At 44.5% G+C, this 26323-nt stretch overlaps 19 non-coding genes across 19 annotated transcripts; all 19 read right to left on the bottom strand.

Moving 5' to 3' along the window:
• Positions 1 to 585: 585 nt before the first annotated feature.
• trnal-uag (transfer RNA leucine (anticodon UAG)) lies at positions 586 to 667 on the bottom strand. Its single transcript has one exon. It is a non-coding gene; the product is annotated as a tRNA-Leu (tRNA).
• A 609-nt stretch (positions 668 to 1276) lies between these two features.
• trnal-uag (transfer RNA leucine (anticodon UAG)) lies at positions 1277 to 1358 on the bottom strand. Its single transcript has one exon. It is a non-coding gene; the product is annotated as a tRNA-Leu (tRNA).
• Positions 1359 to 5301: 3943 nt separating this feature from the next.
• trnal-uag (transfer RNA leucine (anticodon UAG)) lies at positions 5302 to 5383 on the bottom strand. The gene has a single exon. It is a non-coding gene; the product is annotated as a tRNA-Leu (tRNA).
• A 609-nt stretch (positions 5384 to 5992) lies between these two features.
• trnal-uag (transfer RNA leucine (anticodon UAG)) lies at positions 5993 to 6074 on the bottom strand. Its single transcript has one exon. It is a non-coding gene; the product is annotated as a tRNA-Leu (tRNA).
• Positions 6075 to 7018: 944 nt separating this feature from the next.
• On the bottom strand, positions 7019 to 7100 carry trnal-uag (transfer RNA leucine (anticodon UAG)). The gene has a single exon. It is a non-coding gene; the product is annotated as a tRNA-Leu (tRNA).
• A 609-nt stretch (positions 7101 to 7709) lies between these two features.
• On the bottom strand, positions 7710 to 7791 carry trnal-uag (transfer RNA leucine (anticodon UAG)). The gene has a single exon. It is a non-coding gene; the product is annotated as a tRNA-Leu (tRNA).
• Positions 7792 to 11734: 3943 nt separating this feature from the next.
• Positions 11735 to 11816, bottom strand: trnal-uag (transfer RNA leucine (anticodon UAG)). Its single transcript has one exon. It is a non-coding gene; the product is annotated as a tRNA-Leu (tRNA).
• Positions 11817 to 14043: 2227 nt separating this feature from the next.
• Positions 14044 to 14125, bottom strand: trnal-uag (transfer RNA leucine (anticodon UAG)). The gene has a single exon. It is a non-coding gene; the product is annotated as a tRNA-Leu (tRNA).
• A 607-nt stretch (positions 14126 to 14732) lies between these two features.
• On the bottom strand, positions 14733 to 14814 carry trnal-uag (transfer RNA leucine (anticodon UAG)). Its single transcript has one exon. It is a non-coding gene; the product is annotated as a tRNA-Leu (tRNA).
• Positions 14815 to 15426: 612 nt separating this feature from the next.
• On the bottom strand, positions 15427 to 15508 carry trnal-uag (transfer RNA leucine (anticodon UAG)). The gene has a single exon. It is a non-coding gene; the product is annotated as a tRNA-Leu (tRNA).
• A 690-nt stretch (positions 15509 to 16198) lies between these two features.
• On the bottom strand, positions 16199 to 16280 carry trnal-uag (transfer RNA leucine (anticodon UAG)). The gene has a single exon. It is a non-coding gene; the product is annotated as a tRNA-Leu (tRNA).
• Positions 16281 to 16889: 609 nt separating this feature from the next.
• Positions 16890 to 16971, bottom strand: trnal-uag (transfer RNA leucine (anticodon UAG)). The gene has a single exon. It is a non-coding gene; the product is annotated as a tRNA-Leu (tRNA).
• A 609-nt stretch (positions 16972 to 17580) lies between these two features.
• Positions 17581 to 17662, bottom strand: trnal-uag (transfer RNA leucine (anticodon UAG)). The gene has a single exon. It is a non-coding gene; the product is annotated as a tRNA-Leu (tRNA).
• A 1276-nt stretch (positions 17663 to 18938) lies between these two features.
• On the bottom strand, positions 18939 to 19020 carry trnal-uag (transfer RNA leucine (anticodon UAG)). The gene has a single exon. It is a non-coding gene; the product is annotated as a tRNA-Leu (tRNA).
• A 609-nt stretch (positions 19021 to 19629) lies between these two features.
• Positions 19630 to 19711, bottom strand: trnal-uag (transfer RNA leucine (anticodon UAG)). Its single transcript has one exon. It is a non-coding gene; the product is annotated as a tRNA-Leu (tRNA).
• A 3943-nt stretch (positions 19712 to 23654) lies between these two features.
• On the bottom strand, positions 23655 to 23736 carry trnal-uag (transfer RNA leucine (anticodon UAG)). Its single transcript has one exon. It is a non-coding gene; the product is annotated as a tRNA-Leu (tRNA).
• Positions 23737 to 24345: 609 nt separating this feature from the next.
• trnal-uag (transfer RNA leucine (anticodon UAG)) lies at positions 24346 to 24427 on the bottom strand. Its single transcript has one exon. It is a non-coding gene; the product is annotated as a tRNA-Leu (tRNA).
• A 944-nt stretch (positions 24428 to 25371) lies between these two features.
• Positions 25372 to 25453, bottom strand: trnal-uag (transfer RNA leucine (anticodon UAG)). Its single transcript has one exon. It is a non-coding gene; the product is annotated as a tRNA-Leu (tRNA).
• A 609-nt stretch (positions 25454 to 26062) lies between these two features.
• On the bottom strand, positions 26063 to 26144 carry trnal-uag (transfer RNA leucine (anticodon UAG)). The gene has a single exon. It is a non-coding gene; the product is annotated as a tRNA-Leu (tRNA).
• Between the last annotated feature and the right edge of the window lie 179 nt (positions 26145 to 26323).

The following is a 26323-nucleotide window of genomic DNA, read 5'->3' on the forward strand; positions in this document are numbered from 1 at the left end:
CAGGTCTGGAGTCTTCCAAAGCAGCATTCTCAACTTGGTTCATGAGCAGGGCTGAACTTGTGAGGAACAATGCTTGCCTAACCTTCAAAGTAAAAAATGCTAAGCTATATGTAACTCTGAAAAAGAAGAATGGTTCCAATGTCTTTTTCAAATTGTTTCCCCTCATCTAGACTGGAAGAGAGGGTTTTCAAGAGAACACAAAGGCAAGAATCGTTGTAAAGTTACCAGCTTGCAGCATTCGATCCCACGCCTCCTCAGAGACTGGAGCCTAAATGCAGCGCCTTAGACCACTCAGACACGCTACCACAGGAAGACTGTATTTGCTGACATTCTTGTGGAAGAAGGTGAATGTGTCTTCTGTCAGAAGAGGAAAGATGCATCATTTCCTGCCTGTTATCAAAACACCGCAGGTTCTTCTTCAATGGGGCCTAAGAACAAAGCCAGGTATGAGCATTTGCAAAGGGCATCGTGGCACGGCTCTCTGCTACCATCATGCGAATGACTGCTCTTCAGCCTTGGGTCAGGCACCATTGTTGAGAGTGATTAGGTATAAGAATTCTTCTGCCATCTCCTAAAAACACTGCTTGGCAGCGGTGAGATTCGAACCCACGCCTCCGCAGAGACTGGAGCCTAAATCCAGTGGCTTAGACCACTCGGCCACGCTACCCTGTTGTAATATCATTTTTGCAATTTTCAAGTCTGGAGTCCTCCAAAGCAGCATTCTCAACTTGGTACATGAGCAGGGCTGAACTTGTGAGGAACAATGCTTGCCTAACCTTCAAAGTAAAAAATGCTAAGCTATATGTAACTCTGAAAAAGAAGAATTGTTCCAATGTCTTTTTCAAATTGTTTCCCCTCATCTAGACTGGAAGAGAGGGTTTTCAAGAGAACACAAAGGCAAGAATCGTTGTAAAGTTACCAGCTGGCAGCATTCGATCCCACGCCTCCTCAGAGACTGGAGCCTAAATGCAGCGCCTTAGACCACTCAGACACGCTACCACAGGAAGACTGTATTTGCTGACATTCTTGTGGAAGAAGGTGAATTTGTCTTCTGTCAAAAGAGGAAAGATGCATCATTTCCTGCCTGTTATCAAAACACCGCAGGGTCTTCAATGTCGCCTAAGAACAAAGCCAGGTATGAGCATTTGCAAACGGCATCGTGGCATGGCTCTCTGCTACCATCATGCGAATGACTGCTCTTCAGCCGTGGGTCAGGCACCGTTGTTGAGAGTGATTAGGTATAAGAATTCTTCTGCCATTTCCTAAAAACACTGCTTGGCAGCGGTGGGATTCGACCCCACGCATCCGCAGAGACTGGAGCCTAAATCCAGCGCCTTAGAACACTCGGCCACGCTACCCTGTTGTAATGCCATTTTTGCAATTTTCAAGTCTGGAGTCCTCCAAAGCAGCATTCTCAACTTGGTACATGAGCAGGGCTGAACTTGTGAGGAACAATGCTTGCATAACCTTCAAAGTAAAAAATGCTAAGCTATATGTAACTCTGAAAAAGAAGAAGGGTTCCAATGTCTTTTTCAAATTGTTTCCCATCATCTATACTGGAAGAGTGGGTTTTCAAGAGAACACAAAGGCAAGAATCATTGTAAAGTTACCAGCATTCAATCCCACGCCTCAGCAGAGACTGGAGCCTAAATCCAGCGCCTTAGACCACTCGGCCACGCTACCCTGTTGTAATATCATTTTTGCAATTTTCAAGTCTGGAGTCCTCCAAAGCAGCATTCTCAACTTGGTACATGAGCAGGGCTGAACTTGTGAGGAACAATGCTTGCCTAACCTTCAAAGTAAAAAATGCTAAGCTATATGTAACTCTGAAAAAGAAGAATGGTTCCAATGTCTTTTTCAAATTGTTTCCCGTCATCTGTACTGGAAGAGAGGGTTTTCAAGAGAACACAAAGGCAAGAATCATTGTAAAGTGACAAGCTGGCAGCATTTGATCCCACGCCTTCTCAGAGACTGGAACCTAAATCCAGTGCCTTAGACCACTAGGACACGCTACCACAGGAAGACAGTATTTGCTGACATTCTTGTGGAAGAAGGTGAATTTGTCTTCTGTCAGAAGAGGAAAGATGCATCATTTCCTGCCTGTTATCAAAACACCGCAGGGTCTTCTTCAATGGGGCCTAAGAACAAAGCCAGGTATGAGCATTTGCAAACGGCATCGTGGCATGGCTCTCTGCTACCATCATGCGAATGACTGCTCTTCAGCCTTGGGTCAGGCACCGTTGTTGAGAGTGATTAGGTATAAGAATTCTTCTGCCATTTCCTAAAAACACTGCTTGGCAGCGGTGGGATTCGACCCCAGGCATTCGCAGAGACTGGAGACTAAATCCAGCTCCTTAGACCGCTCGGCCACGCTACCCTGTGGTAATAACATTTTTGCAATTTTCAAGTCTGGAGTCCTCCAAAGCAGCATTCTCAACTTGGTTCATGAGCAGGGCTGAACTTGTGAGGAACAATGCTTGCCTAACCTTCAAAGTAAAAAATGCTAAGCTATATGTAACTCTGAAAAAGAAGAATGGTTCCAATGTCTTTTTCAAATTGTTTCCCCTCATCTAGACTGGAAGAGAGGGTTTTCAAGAGAACACAAAGGCAAGAATCGTTGTAAAGTTACCAGCTGGCAGCATTCGATCCCACGCCTCCTCAGAGACTGGAGCCTAAATGCAGCGCCTTAGACCACTCAGACACGCTACCACAGGAAGACTGTATTTGCTGACATTCTTGTGGAAGAAGGTGAATTTGTCTTCTGTCAAAAGAGGAAAGATGCATCATTTCCTGCCTGTTATCAAAACAACGCAGGTTCTTCTTCAATGTCGCCTAAGAACAAAGCCATGTATGAGCATTTGCAAACGGCATCGTGGCATGGCTCTCTGCTACCATCATGCGAATGACTGCTCTTCAACCTTGGGTCAGGCACCATTGTTGAGAGTGATTAGGTATAAGAATTCTTCTGCCATCTCCTAAAAACACTGCTTGGCAGCGGTGAGATTCGAACCCACGCCTCCGCAGAGACTGGAGCCTAAATACAGCGCCTTAGACCACTCGGCCACGCTATCCTGTTGTAATATCATTTTTGCAATTTTCAAGTCTGGAGTCCTCCAAAGCAGCATTCTCAACTTGGTACATGAGCAGGGCTGAACTTGTGAGGAACAATGCTTGCCTAACCTTCAAAGTAAAAAATGCTAAGCTATATGTAACTCTGAAAAAGAAGAATGGTTCCAATGTCTTTTTCAAATTGTTTCCCCTCATCTAGACTGGAAGAGAGGGTTTTCAAGAGAACACAAAGGCAAGAATCGTTGTAAAGTTACCAGCTGGCAGCATTCGATCCCACGCCTCCTCAGAGACTGGAGCCTAAATGCAGCGCCTTAGACCACTCAGACACGCTACCACAGGAAGACTGTATTTGCTGACATTCTTGTGGAAGAAGGTGAATTTGTCTTCTGTCAAAAGAGGAAAGATGCATCATTTCCTGCCTGTTATCAAAACACCGCAGGGTCTTCAATGTCGCCTAAGAACAAAGCCAGGTATGAGCATTTGCAAACGGCATCGTGGCATGGCTCTCTGCTACCATCATGCGAATGACTGCTCTTCAGCCTTGGGTCAGGCACCGTTGTTGAGAGTGATTAGGTATAAGAATTCTTCTGCCATTTCCTAAAAAAACTGCTTGGCAGCGGTGGGATTCGACCCCACGCATCCGCAGAGACTGGAGACTAAATCCAGCTCCTTAGACCGCTCTGCCACGCTACCCTGTGGTAATATCATTTTTGCAATTTTCAAGTCTGGAGTCCTCCAAAGCAGCATTCTCAACTTGGTACATGAGCAGGGCTGAACTTGTGAGGAACAATGCTTGCCTAACTTTCAAAGTAAAAAATGCTAAGCTATATGTAACTGAAAAAGAAGAAGGGTTCCAATGTCTTTTTCAAATTGTTTCCCGTCATCTGTACTGGAAGAGAGAGTTTTCAAGAGAACACAAAGGCAAGAATCATTGTAAAGTTACCAGCTGGCAGCAAATCGATCCCACACCTTCTCAGAGACTGGAGCCTAAATCCAGTGCCTTAGACCAGGGGTTCTCAACTGGTCTCAGCCCGGGACCCACTTTTTCTCATTGTCATTAAGTCGCGACCCATTAAAGAAAAAAAAGTTGTAGGTTGCCATACACCATGCACTTTATGTAATACAACTTGTTTGGTGGTCTTATGAAGGACCTTTTAAAAGCTATTGAAATTATAAAAAAAAACAGTATGTAGTGTTCTGGGGCCTTCACGACCGCCCCTTGCGTCCGTGTTAAGGTAATTTGTAGACGGTGCCTTAGACGTTGCAGTGGTGAAAGTTGCACATTTAAAATAACATGTTGTCTGCTATTTAAAATACGTCTATTCCTGACGTAAACAAAGTTGTAGATGTTTGTCTTAGTTGCCAGAAATAAGAATTTTCATATTCTGGCACTTTTGCTAATACTGTCAAAGTTATTGAAGAAAGAATTAAGAATATGTGAACGTGAAACAAACTTTACTAGTATGCATACGAGTGACTTTTGATACCATTAAAATTACCTTAAAACTATGTACAGCTATAAAGAAGTGTGTCCTCTTTGGGTCCGACACAGAGATACGGTCTCTGGTCCGACAGAGATGTAGACTGGAAAAAATGCGATATTTTTCGCTTGGCCATTTTCAACGCTTAGCGATTAGCGCTCCGCTGCTTTGCGAGTCACGCTGGTGATCAGATTCCCGCATTTGTTGATGGGGAGTGAAATAATTATATTACTCGCAAATTTAAATTTATGGTCGCGATTGCGACGATTTTAGTCGCAATCTGGAGCCCTGTCATGTCTGACGGGTGCCTCTCTGTATTTTTTCAGGATAAAAGGTGAGTACAAAATTAGAAGAGTAGCATATTAATTTTTTTACAAACTGTCCGCGACCCACCCAGAACGTGTCCGCGACCCACTTTTGGGTCGCGACCCACCAGTTGAGAATCACTGCGTTAGACCACTCGGACACGCTACCACAGGAAGACAGTATTTGCTGACATTCTTGTGGAAGAAGGTGAATTTGTCTTCTGTCAGAAGAGGAAAGATGCATCATTTCCTGCCTGTTATCAAAACACCGCAGGGTCTTCAATGTCGCCTAAGAACAAAGCCAGGTATGAGCATTTGCAAATGGCTTCGTGGCATGGCTCTCTGCTACCATCATGCGAATGACTGCTCTTCAGCCTTGGGTCAGGCACCGTTGTTGAGAGTGATTAGGTATAAGAATTCTTCTGCCATCTCCTAAAAACACTGCTTGGCAGCGGTGGGATTCAAACCCACGACTCCGCAGAGACTGGAGCCTAAATCCTGCGCCTTAGATCACTCGGCCACGCTACCCTGTTGTAATATCATTTTTGCAATTTTCAAGTCTGGAGTCCTCCAAAGCAGCATTCTCAACTTGGTACATGAGCAGGGCTGAACTTGTTAGGAACAATGCTTGCCTAACCTTCAAAGTAAAAAATGCTAAGCTATATGTAACTCTGAAAAAGAAGAATGGTTCCAATGTCTTTTTCAAATTGTTTCCCGTCATCTGTACTGGAAGAGAGGGTTTTCAAGAGAACACAAAGGCAAGAATCATTGTAAAGTGACAAGCTGGCAGCATTCGATCCCACGCCTTCTCAGAGACTGGAACCTAAATCCAGTGCCTTAGACCACTAGGACACGCTACCACAGGAAGACAGTATTTGCTGACATTCTTGTGGAAGAAGGTGAATTTGTCTTCTGTCAGAAGAGGAAAGATGCATCATTTCCTGCCTGTTATCAAAACACCGCAGGGTCTTCAATGTCGCCTAAGAACAAAGCCAGGTATGAGCATTTGCAAATGGCATCGTGGCATGGCTCTCTGCTACCATCATGCGAATGACTGCTCTTCAGCCTTGGGTCAGGCAACGTTTTTGAGAGTGATTAGGTATAAGAATTCTTCTGCCATGTCCTAAAAACACTGCTTGGCAGCGGTGGGATTCAAACCCACGCCTCCGCAGAGACTGGAGCCTAAATCCAGCGCCTTAGACCACTCGGCCACGCTACCCTGTTGTAATATCATTTTTGCAATTTTCAAGTCTGGAGTCCTCCAAAGCAGCATTCTCAACTTGGTACATGAGCAGGGCTGAACTTGTGAGGAACAATGCTTGCCTAACCTTCAAAGTAAAAAATGCTAAGCTATATGTAACTCTGAAAAAGAAGAATGGTTCCAATGTCTTTTTCAAATTGTTTCCCCTCATCTAGTGTGAAAGAGAGGGTTGTCAAGAGAACACAACGGCAAGAATCGTTGTAAACTTATCGTCTGGCAGCATTCAACATCACACCTCATCAGAGACTGGAGCCTAAATCCAGCACCTTAGACCACTCGGCCATGCTACCCAGTGTAAGTGTCTTTTTTGTCATTTTCAGGTCTGGAGTCTTCCAAAGCAGCATTCTCAACTTGGTTCATGAGCAGGGCTGAACTTGTGAGGAACAATGCTTGCCTAACCTTCAAAGTAAAAAATGCTAAGCTATATGTAACTCTGAAAAAGAAGAATGGTTCCAATGTCTTTTTCAAATTGTTTCCCCTCATCTAGACTGGAAGAGAGGGTTTTCAAGAGAACACAAAGGCAAGAATCGTTGTAAAGTTACCAGCTTGCAGCATTCGATCCCACGCCTCCTCAGAGACTGGAGCCTAAATGCAGCGCCTTAGACCACTCAGACACGCTACCACAGGAAGACTGTATTTGCTGACATTCTTGTGGAAGAAGGTGAATGTGTCTTCTGTCAGAAGAGGAAAGATGCATCATTTCCTGCCTGTTATCAAAACACCGCAGGTTCTTCTTCAATGGGGCCTAAGAACAAAGCCAGGTATGAGCATTTGCAAAGGGCATCGTGGCACGGCTCTCTGCTACCATCATGCGAATGACTGCTCTTCAGCCTTGGGTCAGGCACCATTGTTGAGAGTGATTAGGTATAAGAATTCTTCTGCCATCTCCTAAAAACACTGCTTGGCAGCGGTGAGATTCGAACCCACGCCTCCGCAGAGACTGGAGCCTAAATCCAGTGGCTTAGACCACTCGGCCACGCTACCCTGTTGTAATATCATTTTTGCAATTTTCAAGTCTGGAGTCCTCCAAAGCAGCATTCTCAACTTGGTACATGAGCAGGGCTGAACTTGTGAGGAACAATGCTTGCCTAACCTTCAAAGTAAAAAATGCTAAGCTATATGTAACTCTGAAAAAGAAGAATTGTTCCAATGTCTTTTTCAAATTGTTTCCCCTCATCTAGACTGGAAGAGAGGGTTTTCAAGAGAACACAAAGGCAAGAATCGTTGTAAAGTTACCAGCTGGCAGCATTCGATCCCACGCCTCCTCAGAGACTGGAGCCTAAATGCAGCGCCTTAGACCACTCAGACACGCTACCACAGGAAGACTGTATTTGCTGACATTCTTGTGGAAGAAGGTGAATTTGTCTTCTGTCAAAAGAGGAAAGATGCATCATTTCCTGCCTGTTATCAAAACACCGCAGGGTCTTCAATGTCGCCTAAGAACAAAGCCAGGTATGAGCATTTGCAAACGGCATCGTGGCATGGCTCTCTGCTACCATCATGCGAATGACTGCTCTTCAGCCGTGGGTCAGGCACCGTTGTTGAGAGTGATTAGGTATAAGAATTCTTCTGCCATTTCCTAAAAACACTGCTTGGCAGCGGTGGGATTCGACCCCACGCATCCGCAGAGACTGGAGCCTAAATCCAGCGCCTTAGAACACTCGGCCACGCTACCCTGTTGTAATGCCATTTTTGCAATTTTCAAGTCTGGAGTCCTCCAAAGCAGCATTCTCAACTTGGTACATGAGCAGGGCTGAACTTGTGAGGAACAATGCTTGCATAACCTTCAAAGTAAAAAATGCTAAGCTATATGTAACTCTGAAAAAGAAGAAGGGTTCCAATGTCTTTTTCAAATTGTTTCCCATCATCTATACTGGAAGAGTGGGTTTTCAAGAGAACACAAAGGCAAGAATCATTGTAAAGTTACCAGCATTCAATCCCACGCCTCAGCAGAGACTGGAGCCTAAATCCAGCGCCTTAGACCACTCGGCCACGCTACCCTGTTGTAATATCATTTTTGCAATTTTCAAGTCTGGAGTCCTCCAAAGCAGCATTCTCAACTTGGTACATGAGCAGGGCTGAACTTGTGAGGAACAATGCTTGCCTAACCTTCAAAGTAAAAAATGCTAAGCTATATGTAACTCTGAAAAAGAAGAATGGTTCCAATGTCTTTTTCAAATTGTTTCCCGTCATCTGTACTGGAAGAGAGGGTTTTCAAGAGAACACAAAGGCAAGAATCATTGTAAAGTGACAAGCTGGCAGCATTTGATCCCACGCCTTCTCAGAGACTGGAACCTAAATCCAGTGCCTTAGACCACTAGGACACGCTACCACAGGAAGACAGTATTTGCTGACATTCTTGTGGAAGAAGGTGAATTTGTCTTCTGTCAGAAGAGGAAAGATGCATCATTTCCTGCCTGTTATCAAAACACCGCAGGGTCTTCTTCAATGGGGCCTAAGAACAAAGCCAGGTATGAGCATTTGCAAACGGCATCGTGGCATGGCTCTCTGCTACCATCATGCGAATGACTGCTCTTCAGCCTTGGGTCAGGCACCGTTGTTGAGAGTGATTAGGTATAAGAATTCTTCTGCCATTTCCTAAAAACACTGCTTGGCAGCGGTGGGATTCGACCCCAGGCATTCGCAGAGACTGGAGACTAAATCCAGCTCCTTAGACAGCTCGGCCACGCTACCCTGTGGTAATAACATTTTTGCAATTTTCAAGTCTGGAGTCCTCCAAAGCAGCATTCTCAACTTGGTTCATGAGCAGGGCTGAACTTGTGAGGAACAATGCTTGCCTAACCTTCAAAGTAAAAAATGCTAAGCTATATGTAACTCTGAAAAAGAAGAATGGTTCCAATGTCTTTTTCAAATTGTTTCCCCTCATCTAGACTGGAAGAGAGGGTTTTCAAGAGAACACAAAGGCAAGAATCGTTGTAAAGTTACCAGCTGGCAGCATTCGATCCCACGCCTCCTCAGAGACTGGAGCCTAAATGCAGCGCCTTAGACCACTCAGACACGCTACCACAGGAAGACTGTATTTGCTGACATTCTTGTGGAAGAAGGTGAATTTGTCTTCTGTCAAAAGAGGAAAGATGCATCATTTCCTGCCTGTTATCAAAACAACGCAGGTTCTTCTTCAATGTCGCCTAAGAACAAAGCCATGTATGAGCATTTGCAAACGGCATCGTGGCATGGCTCTCTGCTACCATCATGCGAATGACTGCTCTTCAACCTTGGGTCAGGCACCATTGTTGAGAGTGATTAGGTATAAGAATTCTTCTGCCATCTCCTAAAAACACTGCTTGGCAGCGGTGAGATTCGAACCCACGCCTCCGCAGAGACTGGAGCCTAAATACAGCGCCTTAGACCACTCGGCCACGCTATCCTGTTATAATATCATTTTTGCAATTTTCAAGTCTGGAGTCCTCCAAAGCAGCATTCTCAACTTGGTACATGAGCAGGGCTGAACTTGTGAGGAACAATGCTTGCCTAACCTTCAAAGTAAAAAATGCTAAGCTATATGTAACTCTGAAAAAGAAGAATGGTTCCAATGTCTTTTTCAAATTGTTTCCCCTCATCTAGACTGGAAGAGAGGGTTTTCAAGAGAACACAAAGGCAAGAATCGTTGTAAAGTTACCAGCTGGCAGCATTCGATCCCACGCCTCCTCAGAGACTGGAGCCTAAATGCAGCGCCTTAGACCACTCAGACACGCTACCACAGGAAGACTGTATTTGCTGACATTCTTGTGGAAGAAGGTGAATTTGTCTTCTGTCAAAAGAGGAAAGATGCATCATTTCCTGCCTGTTATCAAAACACCGCAGGGTCTTCAATGTCGCCTAAGAACAAAGCCAGGTATGAGCATTTGCAAACGGCATCGTGGCATGGCTCTCTGCTACCATCATGCGAATGACTGCTCTTCAGCCTTGGGTCAGGCACCGTTGTTGAGAGTGATTAGGTATAAGAATTCTTCTGCCATTTCCTAAAAAAACTGCTTGGCAGCGGTGGGATTCGACCCCACGCATCCGCAGAGACTGGAGACTAAATCCAGCTCCTTAGACCGCTCTGCCACGCTACCCTGTGGTAATATCATTTTTGCAATTTTCAAGTCTGGAGTCCTCCAAAGCAGCATTCTCAACTTGGTACATGAGCAGGGCTGAACTTGTGAGGAACAATGCTTGCCTAACTTTCAAAGTAAAAAATGCTAAGCTATATGTAACTGAAAAAGAAGAAGGGTTCCAATGTCTTTTTCAAATTGTTTCCCGTCATCTGTACTGGAAGAGAGAGTTTTCAAGAGAACACAAAGGCAAGAATCATTGTAAAGTTACCAGCTGGCAGCAAATCGATCCCACACCTTCTCAGAGACTGGAGCCTAAATCCAGTGCCTTAGACCAGGGGTTCTCAACTGGTCTCAGCCCGGGACCCACTTTTTCTCATTGTCATTAAGTCGCGACCCATTAAAGAAAAAAAAGTTGTAGGTTGCCATACACCATGCACTTTATGTAATACAACTTGTTTGGTGGTCTTATGAAGGACCTTTTAAAAGCTATTGAAATTATAAAAAAAAACAGTATGTAGTGTTCTGGGGCCTTCACGACCGCCCCTTGCGTCCGTGTTAAGGTAATTTGTAGACGGTGCCTTAGACGTTGCAGTGGTGAAAGTTGCACATTTAAAATAACATGTTGTCTGCTATTTAAAATACGTCTATTCCTGACGTAAACAAAGTTGTAGATGTTTGTCTTAGTTGCCAGAAATAAGAATTTTCATATTCTGGCACTTTTGCTAATACTGTCAAAGTTATTGAAGAAAGAATTAAGAATATGTGAACGTGAAACAAACTTTACTAGTATGCATACGAGTGACTTTTGATACCATTAAAATTACCTTAAAACTATGTACAGCTATAAAGAAGTGTGTCCTCTTTGGGTCCGACACAGAGATACGGTCTCTGGTCCGACAGAGATGTAGACTGGAAAAAATGCGATATTTTTCGCTTGGCCATTTTCAACGCTTAGCGATTAGCGCTCCGCTGCTTTGCGAGTCACGCTGGTGATCAGATTCCCGCATTTGTTGATGGGGAGTGAAATAATTATATTACTCGCAAATTTAAATTTATGGTCGCGATTGCGACGATTTTAGTCGCAATCTGGAGCCCTGTCATGTCTGACGGGTGCCTCTCTGTATTTTTTCAGGATAAAAGGTGAGTACAAAATTAGAAGAGTAGCATATTAATTTTTTTACAAACTGTCCGCGACCCACCCAGAACGTGTCCGCGACCCACTTTTGGGTCGCGACCCACCAGTTGAGAATCACTGCGTTAGACCACTCGGACACGCTACCACAGGAAGACAGTATTTGCTGACATTCTTGTGGAAGAAGGTGAATTTGTCTTCTGTCAGAAGAGGAAAGATGCATCATTTCCTGCCTGTTATCAAAACACCGCAGGGTCTTCAATGTCGCCTAAGAACAAAGCCAGGTATGAGCATTTGCAAATGGCTTCGTGGCATGGCTCTCTGCTACCATCATGCGAATGACTGCTCTTCAGCCTTGGGTCAGGCACCGTTGTTGAGAGTGATTAGGTATAAGAATTCTTCTGCCATCTCCTAAAAACACTGCTTGGCAGCGGTGGGATTCAAACCCACGACTCCGCAGAGACTGGAGCCTAAATCCTGCGCCTTAGATCACTCGGCCACGCTACCCTGTTGTAATATCATTTTTGCAATTTTCAAGTCTGGAGTCCTCCAAAGCAGCATTCTCAACTTGGTACATGAGCAGGGCTGAACTTGTTAGGAACAATGCTTGCCTAACCTTCAAAGTAAAAAATGCTAAGCTATATGTAACTGAAAAAGAAGAATGGTTCCAATGTCTTTTTCAAATTGTTTCCCCTCATCTGTACTGGAAGAGAGTGTTTTCAAGAGAACACAAAGGCAAGAATCATTGTAAAGTTACCAGCTGGCAGCATTCGATCCCATGCCTTCTCAGAGACTGGAGCCTAAATCCAGTGCCTTAGACCATTCAGACACGCTACCACAGGAAGACTGTATTTGCTGACATTCTTGTGGAAGAAGGTGAATTTGTCTTCTGTCAAAAGAGGAAAGATGCATCATTTCCTGCCTGTTATCAAAACACCGCAGGGTCTTCAATGTCGCCTAAGAACAAAGCCAGGTATGAGCATTTGCAAACGGCATCGTGGCATGGCTCTCTGCTACCATCATGCGAATGACTGCTCTTCAGCCTTGGGTCAGGCACCGTTGTTGAGAGTGATTAGGTATAAGAATTCTTCTGCCATTTCCTAAAAAAACTGCTTGGCAGCGGTGGGATTCGACCCCACGCATCCGCAGAGACTGGAGACTAAATCCAGCTCCTTAGACCGCTCTGCCACACTACCCTGTGGTAATATCATTTTTGCAATTTTCAAGTCTGGAGTCCTCCAAAGCAGCATTCTCAACTTGGTACATGAGCAGGGCTGAACTTGTGAGGAACAATGCTTGCCTAACTTTCAAAGTAAAAAATGCTAAGCTATATGTAACTGAAAAAGAAGAAGGGTTCCAATGTCTTTTTCAAATTGTTTCCCGTCATCTGTACTGGAAGAGAGAGTTTTCAAGAGAACACAAAGGCAAGAATCATTGTAAAGTTACCAGCTGGCAGCATTCGATCCCACACCTTCTCAGAGACTGGAGCCTAAATCCAGTGCCTTAGACCAGGGGTTCTCAACTGGTCTCAGCCCGGGACCCACTTTTTCTCATTGTCATTAAGTCGCGACCCATTAAAGAAAAAAAAGTTGTAGGTTGCCATACACCATGCACTTTATGTAATACAACTTGTTTGGTGGTCTTATGAAGGACCTTTTAAAAGCTATTGAAATTATAAAAAAAAACAGTATGTAGTGTTCTGGGGCCTTCACGACCGCCCCTTGCGTCCGTGTTAAGGTAATTTGTAGACGGTGCCTTAGACGTTGCAGTGGTGAAAGTTGCACATTTAAAATAACATGTTGTCTGCTATTTAAAATACGTCTATTCCTGACGTAAACAAAGTTGTAGATGTTTGTCTTAGTTGCCAGAAATAAGAATTTTCATATTCTGGCACTTTTGCTAATACTGTCAAAGTTATTGAAGAAAGAATTAGGAATATGTGAACGTGAAACAAACTTTACTAGTATGCATACGAGTGACTTTTGATACCATTAAAATTACCTTAAAACTATGTACAGCTATAAAGAAGTGTGTCCTCTTTGGGTCCGACACAGAGATACGGTCTCTGGTCCGACAGAGATGTAGACTGGAAAAAATGCGATATTTTTCGCTTGGCCATTTTCAACGCTTAGCGATTAGCGCTCCGCTGCTTTGCGAGTCACGCTGGTGATCAGATTCCCGCATTTGTTGATGGGGAGTGAAATAATTATATTACTCGCAAATTTAAATTTATGGTCGCGATTGCGACGATTTTAGTCGCAATCTGGAGCCCTGTCATGTCTGACGGGTGCCTCTCTGTATTTTTTCAGGATAAAAGGTGAGTACAAAATTAGAAGAGTAGCATATTAATTTTTTTACAAACTGTCCGCGACCCACCCAGAACGTGTCCGCGACCCACTTTTGGGTCGCGACCCACCAGTTGAGAATCACTGCCTTAGACCACTCGGACACGCTACCACAGGAAGACAGTATTTGCTGACATTCTTGTGGAAGAAGGTGAATTTGTCTTCTGTCAGAAGAGGAAAGATGCATCATTTCCTGCCTGTTATCAAAACACCGCAGGGTCTTCAATGTCGCCTAAGAACAAAGCCAGGTATGAGCATTTGCAAATGGCTTCGTGGCATGGCTCTCTGCTACCATCATGCGAATGACTGCTCTTCAGCCTTGGGTCAGGCACCGTTGTTGAGAGTGATTAGGTATAAGAATTCTTCTGCCATCTCCTAAAAACACTGCTTGGCAGCGGTGGGATTCAAACCCACGACTCCGCAGAGACTGGAGCCTAAATCCTGCGCCTTAGATCACTCGGCCACGCTACCCTGTTGTAATATCATTTTTGCAATTTTCAAGTCTGGAGTCCTCCAAAGCAGCATTCTCAACTTGGTACATGAGCAGGGCTGAACTTGTTAGGAACAATGCTTGCCTAACCTTCAAAGTAAAAAATGCTAAGCTATATGTAACTGAAAAAGAAGAATGGTTCCAATGTCTTTTTCAAATTGTTTCCCCTCATCTGTACTGGAAGAGAGTGTTTTCAAGAGAACACAAAGGCAAGAATCATTGTAAAGTTACCAGCTGGCAGCATTCGATCCCATGCCTTCTCAGAGACTGGAGCCTAAATCCAGTGCCTTAGACCATTCAGACACGCTACCACAGGAAGACTGTATTTGCTGACATTCTTGTGGAAGAAGGTGAATTTGTCTTCTGTCAGAAGAGGAAAGATGCATCATTTCCTGCCTGTTATCAAAACACCGCAGGGTCTTCAATGTCGCCTAAGAACAAAGCCAGGTATGAGCATTTGCAAATGGCATCGTGGCATGGCTCTCTGCTACCATCATGCGAATGACTGCTCTTCAGCCTTGGGTCAGGCAACGTTTTTGAGAGTGATTAGGTATAAGAATTCTTCTGCCATGTCCTAAAAACACTGCTTGGCAGCGGTGGGATTCGAACCCACGCCTCCGCAGAGACTGGAGCCTAAATCCAGCGCCTTAGACCACTCGGCCACGCTACCCTGTTGTAATATCATTTTTGCAATTTTCAAGTCTGGAGTCCTCCAAAGCAGCATTCTCAACTTGGTACATGAGCAGGGCTGAACTTGTGAGGAACAATGCTTGCCTAACATTCAAAGTAAAAAATGCTAAGCTATATGTAACTCTGAAAAAGAAGAATGGTTCCAATATATTTTTCAAATTGTTTCCCCTCATCTGGTCTGGAAGAGAGGGGTTTCAAGAGAACACAAAGACAAGAATCATTGTAAAGTTACCATCTAGCAGCATTCGATCCCACGCCTCCTCAGAGACTGGAGCCTAAATCCAGCACGTTAGGCTACTCGGACACGCTACCACAGGAAGACTGTATTTGCTGACATTCTTGTGGAAGAAGGTGAATGTGTCTTCTGTCAGAAGAGGAAAGATGCATCATTTCCTGCCTGTTATCAAAACAATGCAGGTTCTTCTTCAATGTCGCCTAAGAACAAAGCCAGGTATGAGCATTTGGAAACGGCATTGTGGCATGGCTCTCTGCTACCATCATGCGAATGACTGCTCTTCAGCCTTGGGTCAGGCACCGTTGTTGAGAGTGATTAGGTATAAGAATTCTTCTGCCATCTCCTAAAATCACTGCTTGGCAGCAATGGGATTCAAACCCACGCCTCCGCAGAGACTGGAGCCTAAATCCAGCACCTTAGACCACTCGGCCACGCTACCCTGTTGTAATATCATTTTTGCAATTTTCAAGTCTGGAGTCCTCCAAAGCAGCATTCTCAACTTGGTACATGAGCAGGGCTGAACTTGTGAGGAACAATGCTTGCCTAACCTTCAAAGTAAAAAATGCTAAGCTATATGTAACTCTGAAAAAGAAGAATGGTTCCAATGTCTTTTTCAAATTGTTTCCCATCATCTATACTGGAAGAGTGGGTTTTCAAGAGAACACAAAGGCAAGAATCATTGTAAAGTTACCAGCATTCAATCCCACGCCTCAGCAGAGACTGGAGCCTAAATCCAGCGCCTTAGACCACTCGGCCACGCTACCCTGTTGTAGTATCATTTTTGCAATTTTCAAGTCTGGAGTCCTCCAAAGCAGCATTCTCAACTTGGTACATGAGCAGGGCTGAACTTGTGAGGAACAATGCTTGCCTAACCTTCAAAGTCTTAATTTGAATTTGTCTTCTGTCAGAAGAGGAAAGATGCATCATTTCCTGCCTGTTATCAAAACACCGCAGGTTCTTCTTCAATGGGGCCTAAGAACAAAGCCAGGTATGAGCATTTGCAAACGGCATTGTGGCATGGCTCTCTGCTACCATCATGCGAATGACTGCTCTTCTGCCTTGGGTCAGGCACCATTGTTGAGAGTGATTAGGTATAAGAATTCTTCTGCCATCTCCTAAAAACACTGCTTGGCAGCGGTGAGATTCGAACCCACGCCTCCGCAGAGACTGGAGCCTAAATCCAGCGCCTTAGACCACTCGGCCACGCTACCCAGTTGTAGTATCATTTTTGCAATTTTCAAGTCTGGAGTCCTCCAAAGCAGCATTCTCAACTTGGTACATGAGCAGGGCTGAACTTGTGAGGAACAATGCTTGCCTAACCTTCAAAGTAAAAAATGCTAAGCTATATGTAACTCTGAAAAAGAAGAATGGTTCCAATGTCTTTTTCAAATTGTTTCCCCTCATCTAGACTGAAAGAGAGGGTTTTCAAGAGAACACAAAGGCAAGAATCATTGTAAAGTTACCAGCTGGCAGCATTCGATCCCACGGCTCCTCAGAGACTGGAGCCTAAATGCAGCGCCTTAGACCACTCAGACACGCTACCACAGGAAGACTGTATTTGCTGACATTCTTGTGGAAGAAGGTGAATTTGTCTTCTGTCAAAAGAGGAAAGATGCATCATTTCCTGCCTGTTATCAAAACACCGCAGGGTCTTTAATGTCGCCTAAGAACAAAGCCAGGTATGAGCATTTGCAAACGGCATCGTGGCATGGCTCTCTGCTACCATCATGCGAATGACTGCTCTTCAGCCTTGGGTCAGGCACCTTTGTTGAGAGTGATTAGGTATAAGAATTCTTCTGCCATCTCCTAAAAACCCTGCTTGGCAGCAGTGGGATTCGAACCCACGCCTCCGCAGAGACTGGAGCCTAAATCCAGCACCTTAGACCACTCGGCCACGCTACCTTGTTGTAATATCATTTTTGCAATTTTCAAGTCTGGAGTCCTCCAAAGCAGCATTCTCAACTTGGTACATGAGCAGGGCTGAACTTGTGAGGAACAATGCTTGCCTAACCTTCAAAGTAAAAAATGCTAAGCTATATATAACTCTGAAAAAGAAGAATGGTTCCAATGTCTTTTTCAAATTGTTTCCCCTCATCTAGACTGGAAGAGAGGGTTTTCAAGAGAACACAAAGGCAAGAATCGTTGTAAAGTTACCAGCTGGCAGCATTCGACCCCACGCCTCCTCAGAGACTGGAGCCTAAATGCAGCGCCTTAGACCACTCAGACACGTTACCACAGGAAGGCTGTATTTGCTGACATTCTTGTGGAAGAAGGTGAATTTGTCTTCTGTCAAAAGAGGAAAGATGCATCATTTCCTGCCTGTTATCAAAACACCGCAGGGTCTTCAATGTCGCCTAAGAACAAAGCCAGGTATGAGCATTTGGAAACGGCATTGTGGCATGGCTCTCTGCTACCATCATGCGAATGACTGCTCTTCAGCCTTGGGTCAGGCACCGTTGTTGAGAGTGATTAGGTATAAGAATTCTTCTGCCATTTCCTAAAAACACTGCTTGGCAGCGGTGGGATTCGACCCCACGCATCCGCAGAGACTGGAGCCTAAATCCAGCGCCTTAGAACACTCGGCCACGCTACCCTGTTGTAATGCCATTTTTGCAATTTTCAAGTCTGGAGTCCTCCAAAGCAGCATTCTCAACTTGGTACATGAGCAGGGCTGAACTTGTGAGGAACAATGCTTGCATAACCTTCAAAGTAAAAAATGCTAAGCTATATGTAACTCTGAAAAAGAAGAAGGGTTACAATGTCTTTTTCAAATTGTTTCCCATCATCTATACTGGAAGAGTGGGTTTTCAAGAGAACACAAAGGCAAGAATCATTGTAAAGTTACCAGTTGGCAGCATTCAATCCCACGCCTCAGCAGAGACAGGAGCCTAAATCCAGCGCCTTAGACCACTCGGCCACGCTACCCTGTTGTAATATCATTTTTGCAATTTTCAAGTCTGGAGTCCTCCAAAGCAGCATTCTCAACTTGGTACATGAGCAGGGCTGAACTTGTGAGGAACAATGCTTGCCTAACCTTCAAAGTAAAAAATGCTAAGCTATATGTAACTCTGAAAAAGAAGAATGGTTCCAATGTCTTTTTCAAATTGTTTCCCCTCATCTAGTGTGAAAGAGAGGGTTGTCAAGAGAACACAACGGCAAGAATCGTTGTAAACTTATCGTCTGGCAGCATTCAACATCACACCTCATCAGAGACTGGAGCCTAAATCCAGCACCTTAGACCACTCGGCCATGCTACCCAGTGTAAGTGTCTTTTTTGTCATTTTCAGGTCTGGAGTCTTCCAAAGCAGCATTCTCAACTTGGTTCATGAGCAGGGCTGAACTTGTGAGGAACAATGCTTGCCTAACCTTCAAAGTAAAAAATGCTAAGCTATATGTAACTCTGAAAAAGAAGAATGGTTCCAATGTCTTTTTCAAATTGTTTCCCCTCATCTAGACTGGAAGAGAGGGTTTTCAAGAGAACACAAAGGCAAGAATCGTTGTAAAGTTACCAGCTTGCAGCATTCGATCCCACGCCTCCTCAGAGACTGGAGCCTAAATGCAGCGCCTTAGACCACTCAGACACGCTACCACAGGAAGACTGTATTTGCTGACATTCTTGTGGAAGAAGGTGAATGTGTCTTCTGTCAGAAGAGGAAAGATGCATCATTTCCTGCCTGTTATCAAAACACCGCAGGTTCTTCTTCAATGGGGCCTAAGAACAAAGCCAGGTATGAGCATTTGCAAAGGGCATCGTGGCACGGCTCTCTGCTACCATCATGCGAATGACTGCTCTTCAGCCTTGGGTCAGGCACCATTGTTGAGAGTGATTAGGTATAAGAATTCTTCTGCCATCTCCTAAAAACACTGCTTGGCAGCGGTGAGATTCGAACCCACGCCTCCGCAGAGACTGGAGCCTAAATCCAGTGGCTTAGACCACTCGGCCACGCTACCCTGTTGTAATATCATTTTTGCAATTTTCAAGTCTGGAGTCCTCCAAAGCAGCATTCTCAACTTGGTACATGAGCAGGGCTGAACTTGTGAGGAACAATGCTTGCCTAACCTTCAAAGTAAAAAATGCTAAGCTATATGTAACTCTGAAAAAGAAGAATTGTTCCAATGTCTTTTTCAAATTGTTTCCCCTCATCTAGACTGGAAGAGAGGGTTTTCAAGAGAACACAAAGGCAAGAATCGTTGTAAAGTTACCAGCTGGCAGCATTCGATCCCACGCCTCCTCAGAGACTGGAGCCTAAATGCAGCGCCTTAGACCACTCAGACACGCTACCACAGGAAGACTGTATTTGCTGACATTCTTGTGGAAGAAGGTGAATTTGTCTTCTGTCAAAAGAGGAAAGATGCATCATTTCCTGCCTGTTATCAAAACACCGCAGGGTCTTCAATGTCGCCTAAGAACAAAGCCAGGTATGAGCATTTGCAAACGGCATCGTGGCATGGCTCTCTGCTACCATCATGCGAATGACTGCTCTTCAGCCGTGGGTCAGGCACCGTTGTTGAGAGTGATTAGGTATAAGAATTCTTCTGCCATTTCCTAAAAACACTGCTTGGCAGCGGTGGGATTCGACCCCACGCATCCGCAGAGACTGGAGCCTAAATCCAGCGCCTTAGAACACTCGGCCACGCTACCCTGTTGTAATGCCATTTTTGCAATTTTCAAGTCTGGAGTCCTCCAAAGCAGCATTCTCAACTTGGTACATGAGCAGGGCTGAACTTGTGAGGAACAATGCTTGCATAACCTTCAAAGTAAAAAATGCTAAGCTATATGTAACTCTGAAAAAGAAGAAGGGTTCCAATGTCTTTTTCAAATTGTTTCCCATCATCTATACTGGAAGAGTGGGTTTTCAAGAGAACACAAAGGCAAGAATCATTGTAAAGTTACCAGCATTCAATCCCACGCCTCAGCAGAGACTGGAGCCTAAATCCAGCGCCTTAGACCACTCGGCCACGCTACCCTGTTGTAATATCATTTTTGCAATTTTCAAGTCTGGAGTCCTCCAAAGCAGCATTCTCAACTTGGTACATGAGCAGGGCTGAACTTGTGAGGAACAATGCTTGCCTAACCTTCAAAGTAAAAAATGCTAAGCTATATGTAACTCTGAAAAAGAAGAATGGTTCCAATGTCTTTTTCAAATTGTTTCCCGTCATCTGTACTGGAAGAGAGGGTTTTCAAGAGAACACAAAGGCAAGAATCATTGTAAAGTGACAAGCTGGCAGCATTTGATCCCACGCCTTCTCAGAGACTGGAACCTAAATCCAGTGCCTTAGACCACTAGGACACGCTACCACAGGAAGACAGTATTTGCTGACATTCTTGTGGAAGAAGGTGAATTTGTCTTCTGTCAGAAGAGGAAAGATGCATCATTTCCTGCCTGTTATCAAAACACCGCAGGGTCTTCTTCAATGGGGCCTAAGAACAAAGCCAGGTATGAGCATTTGCAAACGGCATCGTGGCATGGCTCTCTGCTACCATCATGCGAATGACTGCTCTTCAGCCTTGGGTCAGGCACCGTTGTTGAGAGTGATTAGGTATAAGAATTCTTCTGCCATTTCCTAAAAACACTGCTTGGCAGCGGTGGGATTCGACCCCAGGCATTCGCAGAGACTGGAGACTAAATCCAGCTCCTTAGACCGCTCGGCCACGCTACCCTGTGGTAATAACATTTTTGCAATTTTCAAGTCTGGAGTCCTCCAAAGCAGCATTCTCAACTTGGTTCATGAGCAGGGCTGAACTTGTGAGGAACAATGCTTGCCTAACCTTCAAAGTAAAAAATGCTAAGCTATATGTAACTCTGAAAAAGAAGAATGGTTCCAATGTCTTTTTCAAATTGTTTCCCCTCATCTAGACTGGAAGAGAGGGTTTTCAAGAGAACACAAAGGCAAGAATCGTTGTAAAGTTACCAGCTGGCAGCATTCGATCCCACGCCTCCTCAGAGACTGGAGCCTAAATGCAGCGCCTTAGACCACTCAGACACGCTACCACAGGAAGACTGTATTTGCTGACATTCTTGTGGAAGAAGGTGAATTTGTCTTCTGTCAAAAGAGGAAAGATGCATCATTTCCTGCCTGTTATCAAAACAACGCAGGTTCTTCTTCAATGTCGCCTAAGAACAAAGCCATGTATGAGCATTTGCAAACGGCATCGTGGCATGGCTCTCTGCTACCATCATGCGAATGACTGCTCTTCAACCTTGGGTCAGGCACCATTGTTGAGAGTGATTAGGTATAAGAATTCTTCTGCCATCTCCTAAAAACACTGCTTGGCAGCGGTGAGATTCGAACCCACGCCTCCGCAGAGACTGGAGCCTAAATACAGCGCCTTAGACCACTCGGCCACGCTATCCTGTTGTAATATCATTTTTGCAATTTTCAAGTCTGGAGTCCTCCAAAGCAGCATTCTCAACTTGGTACATGAGCAGGGCTGAACTTGTGAGGAACAATGCTTGCCTAACCTTCAAAGTAAAAAATGCTAAGCTATATGTAACTCTGAAAAAGAAGAATGGTTCCAATGTCTTTTTCAAATTGTTTCCCCTCATCTAGACTGGAAGAGAGGGTTTTCAAGAGAACACAAAGGCAAGAATCGTTGTAAAGTTACCAGCTGGCAGCATTCGATCCCACGCCTCCTCAGAGACTGGAGCCTAAATGCAGCGCCTTAGACCACTCAGACACGCTACCACAGGAAGACTGTATTTGCTGACATTCTTGTGGAAGAAGGTGAATTTGTCTTCTGTCAAAAGAGGAAAGATGCATCATTTCCTGCCTGTTATCAAAACACCGCAGGGTCTTCAATGTCGCCTAAGAACAAAGCCAGGTATGAGCATTTGCAAACGGCATCGTGGCATGGCTCTCTGCTACCATCATGCGAATGACTGCTCTTCAGCCTTGGGTCAGGCACCGTTGTTGAGAGTGATTAGGTATAAGAATTCTTCTGCCATTTCCTAAAAAAACTGCTTGGCAGCGGTGGGATTCGACCCCACGCATCCGCAGAGACTGGAGACTAAATCCAGCTCCTTAGACCGCTCTGCCACGCTACCCTGTGGTAATATCATTTTTGCAATTTTCAAGTCTGGAGTCCTCCAAAGCAGCATTCTCAACTTGGTACATGAGCAGGGCTGAACTTGTGAGGAACAATGCTTGCCTAACTTTCAAAGTAAAAAATGCTAAGCTATATGTAACTGAAAAAGAAGAAGGGTTCCAATGTCTTTTTCAAATTGTTTCCCGTCATCTGTACTGGAAGAGAGAGTTTTCAAGAGAACACAAAGGCAAGAATCATTGTAAAGTTACCAGCTGGCAGCAAATCGATCCCACACCTTCTCAGAGACTGGAGCCTAAATCCAGTGCCTTAGACCAGGGGTTCTCAACTGGTCTCAGCCCGGGACCCACTTTTTCTCATTGTCATTAAGTCGCGACCCATTAAAGAAAAAAAAGTTGTAGGTTGCCATACACCATGCACTTTATGTAATACAACTTGTTTGGTGGTCTTATGAAGGACCTTTTAAAAGCTATTGAAATTATAAAAAAAAACAGTATGTAGTGTTCTGGGGCCTTCACGACCGCCCCTTGCGTCCGTGTTAAGGTAATTTGTAGACGGTGCCTTAGACGTTGCAGTGGTGAAAGTTGCACATTTAAAATAACATGTTGTCTGCTATTTAAAATACGTCTATTCCTGACGTAAACAAAGTTGTAGATGTTTGTCTTAGTTGCCAGAAATAAGAATTTTCATATTCTGGCACTTTTGCTAATACTGTCAAAGTTATTGAAGAAAGAATTAAGAATATGTGAACGTGAAACAAACTTTACTAGTATGCATACGAGTGACTTTTGATACCATTAAAATTACCTTAAAACTATGTACAGCTATAAAGAAGTGTGTCCTCTTTGGGTCCGACACAGAGATACGGTCTCTGGTCCGACAGAGATGTAGACTGGAAAAAATGCGATATTTTTCGCTTGGCCATTTTCAACGCTTAGCGATTAGCGCTCCGCTGCTTTGCGAGTCACGCTGGTGATCAGATTCCCGCATTTGTTGATGGGGAGTGAAATAATTATATTACTCGCAAATTTAAATTTATGGTCGCGATTGCGACGATTTTAGTCGCAATCTGGAGCCCTGTCATGTCTGACGGGTGCCTCTCTGTATTTTTTCAGGATAAAAGGTGAGTACAAAATTAGAAGAGTAGCATATTAATTTTTTTACAAACTGTCCGCGACCCACCCAGAACGTGTCCGCGACCCACTTTTGGGTCGCGACCCACCAGTTGAGAATCACTGCGTTAGACCACTCGGACACGCTACCACAGGAAGACAGTATTTGCTGACATTCTTGTGGAAGAAGGTGAATTTGTCTTCTGTCAGAAGAGGAAAGATGCATCATTTCCTGCCTGTTATCAAAACACCGCAGGGTCTTCAATGTCGCCTAAGAACAAAGCCAGGTATGAGCATTTGCAAATGGCTTCGTGGCATGGCTCTCTGCTACCATCATGCGAATGACTGCTCTTCAGCCTTGGGTCAGGCACCGTTGTTGAGAGTGATTAGGTATAAGAATTCTTCTGCCATCTCCTAAAAACACTGCTTGGCAGCGGTGGGATTCAAACCCACGACTCCGCAGAGACTGGAGCCTAAATCCTGCGCCTTAGATCACTCGGCCACGCTACCCTGTTGTAATATCATTTTTGCAATTTTCAAGTCTGGAGTCCTCCAAAGCAGCATTCTCAACTTGGTACATGAGCAGGGCTGAACTTGTTAGGAACAATGCTTGCCTAACCTTCAAAGTAAAAAATGCTAAGCTATATGTAACTCTGAAAAAGAAGAATGGTTCCAATGTCTTTTTCAAATTGTTTCCCGTCATCTGTACTGGAAGAGAGGGTTTTCAAGAGAACACAAAGGCAAGAATCATTGTAAAGTGACAAGCTGGCAGCATTCGATCCCACGCCTTCTCAGAGACTGGAACCTAAATCCAGTGCCTTAGACCACTAGGACACGCTACCACAGGAAGACAGTATTTGCTGACATTCTTGTGGAAGAAGGTGAATTTGTCTTCTGTCAGAAGAGGAAAGATGCATCATTTCCTGCCTGTTATCAAAACACCGCAGGGTCTTCAATGTCGCCTAAGAACAAAGCCAGGTATGAGCATTTGCAAATGGCATCGTGGCATGGCTCTCTGCTACCATCATGCGAATGACTGCTCTTCAGCCTTGGGTCAGGCAACGTTTTTGAGAGTGATTAGGTATAAGAATTCTTCTGCCATGTCCTAAAAACACTGCTTGGCAGCGGTGGGATTCAAACCCACGCCTCCGCAGAGACTGGAGCCTAAATCCAGCGCCTTAGACCACTCGGCCACGCTACCCTGTTGTAATATCATTTTTGCAATTTTCAAGTCTGGAGTCCTCCAAAGCAGCATTCTCAACTTGGTACATGAGCAGGGCTGAACTTGTGAGGAACAATGCTTGCCTAACCTTCAAAGTAAAAAATGCTAAGCTATATGTAACTCTGAAAAAGAAGAATGGTTCCAATGTCTTTTTCAAATTGTTTCCCCTCATCTAGTGTGAAAGAGAGGGTTGTCAAGAGAACACAACGGCAAGAATCGTTGTAAACTTATCGTCTGGCAGCATTCAACATCACACCTCATCAGAGACTGGAGCCTAAATCCAGCACCTTAGACCACTCGGCCATGCTACCCAGTGTAAGTGTCTTTTTTGTCATTTTCAGGTCTGGAGTCTTCCAAAGCAGCATTCTCAACTTGGTTCATGAGCAGGGCTGAACTTGTGAGGAACAATGCTTGCCTAACCTTCAAAGTAAAAAATGCTAAGCTATATGTAACTCTGAAAAAGAAGAATGGTTCCAATGTCTTTTTCAAATTGTTTCCCCTCATCTAGACTGGAAGAGAGGGTTTTCAAGAGAACACAAAGGCAAGAATCGTTGTAAAGTTACCAGCTTGCAGCATTCGATCCCACGCCTCCTCAGAGACTGGAGCCTAAATGCAGCGCCTTAGACCACTCAGACACGCTACCACAGGAAGACTGTATTTGCTGACATTCTTGTGGAAGAAGGTGAATGTGTCTTCTGTCAGAAGAGGAAAGATGCATCATTTCCTGCCTGTTATCAAAACACCGCAGGTTCTTCTTCAATGGGGCCTAAGAACAAAGCCAGGTATGAGCATTTGCAAAGGGCATCGTGGCACGGCTCTCTGCTACCATCATGCGAATGACTGCTCTTCAGCCTTGGGTCAGGCACCATTGTTGAGAGTGATTAGGTATAAGAATTCTTCTGCCATCTCCTAAAAACACTGCTTGGCAGCGGTGAGATTCGAACCCACGCCTCCGCAGAGACTGGAGCCTAAATCCAGTGGCTTAGACCACTCGGCCACGCTACCCTGTTGTAATATCATTTTTGCAATTTTCAAGTCTGGAGTCCTCCAAAGCAGCATTCTCAACTTGGTACATGAGCAGGGCTGAACTTGTGAGGAACAATGCTTGCCTAACCTTCAAAGTAAAAAATGCTAAGCTATATGTAACTCTGAAAAAGAAGAATTGTTCCAATGTCTTTTTCAAATTGTTTCCCCTCATCTAGACTGGAAGAGAGGGTTTTCAAGAGAACACAAAGGCAAGAATCGTTGTAAAGTTACCAGCTGGCAGCATTCGATCCCACGCCTCCTCAGAGACTGGAGCCTAAATGCAGCGCCTTAGACCACTCAGACACGCTACCACAGGAAGACTGTATTTGCTGACATTCTTGTGGAAGAAGGTGAATTTGTCTTCTGTCAAAAGAGGAAAGATGCATCATTTCCTGCCTGTTATCAAAACACCGCAGGGTCTTCAATGTCGCCTAAGAACAAAGCCAGGTATGAGCATTTGCAAACGGCATCGTGGCATGGCTCTCTGCTACCATCATGCGAATGACTGCTCTTCAGCCGTGGGTCAGGCACCGTTGTTGAGAGTGATTAGGTATAAGAATTCTTCTGCCATTTCCTAAAAACACTGCTTGGCAGCGGTGGGATTCGACCCCACGCATCCGCAGAGACTGGAGCCTAAATCCAGCGCCTTAGAACACTCGGCCACGCTACCCTGTTGTAATGCCATTTTTGCAATTTTCAAGTCTGGAGTCCTCCAAAGCAGCATTCTCAACTTGGTACATGAGCAGGGCTGAACTTGTGAGGAACAATGCTTGCATAACCTTCAAAGTAAAAAATGCTAAGCTATATGTAACTCTGAAAAAGAAGAAGGGTTCCAATGTCTTTTTCAAA

The sequence above is a fragment of the Brachyhypopomus gauderio genome, unplaced genomic scaffold (assembly GCF_052324685.1).
Source record: "Brachyhypopomus gauderio isolate BG-103 unplaced genomic scaffold, BGAUD_0.2 sc825, whole genome shotgun sequence".
In the NCBI taxonomy this organism is placed as follows: Eukaryota; Metazoa; Chordata; class Actinopteri; order Gymnotiformes; family Hypopomidae; genus Brachyhypopomus; species Brachyhypopomus gauderio.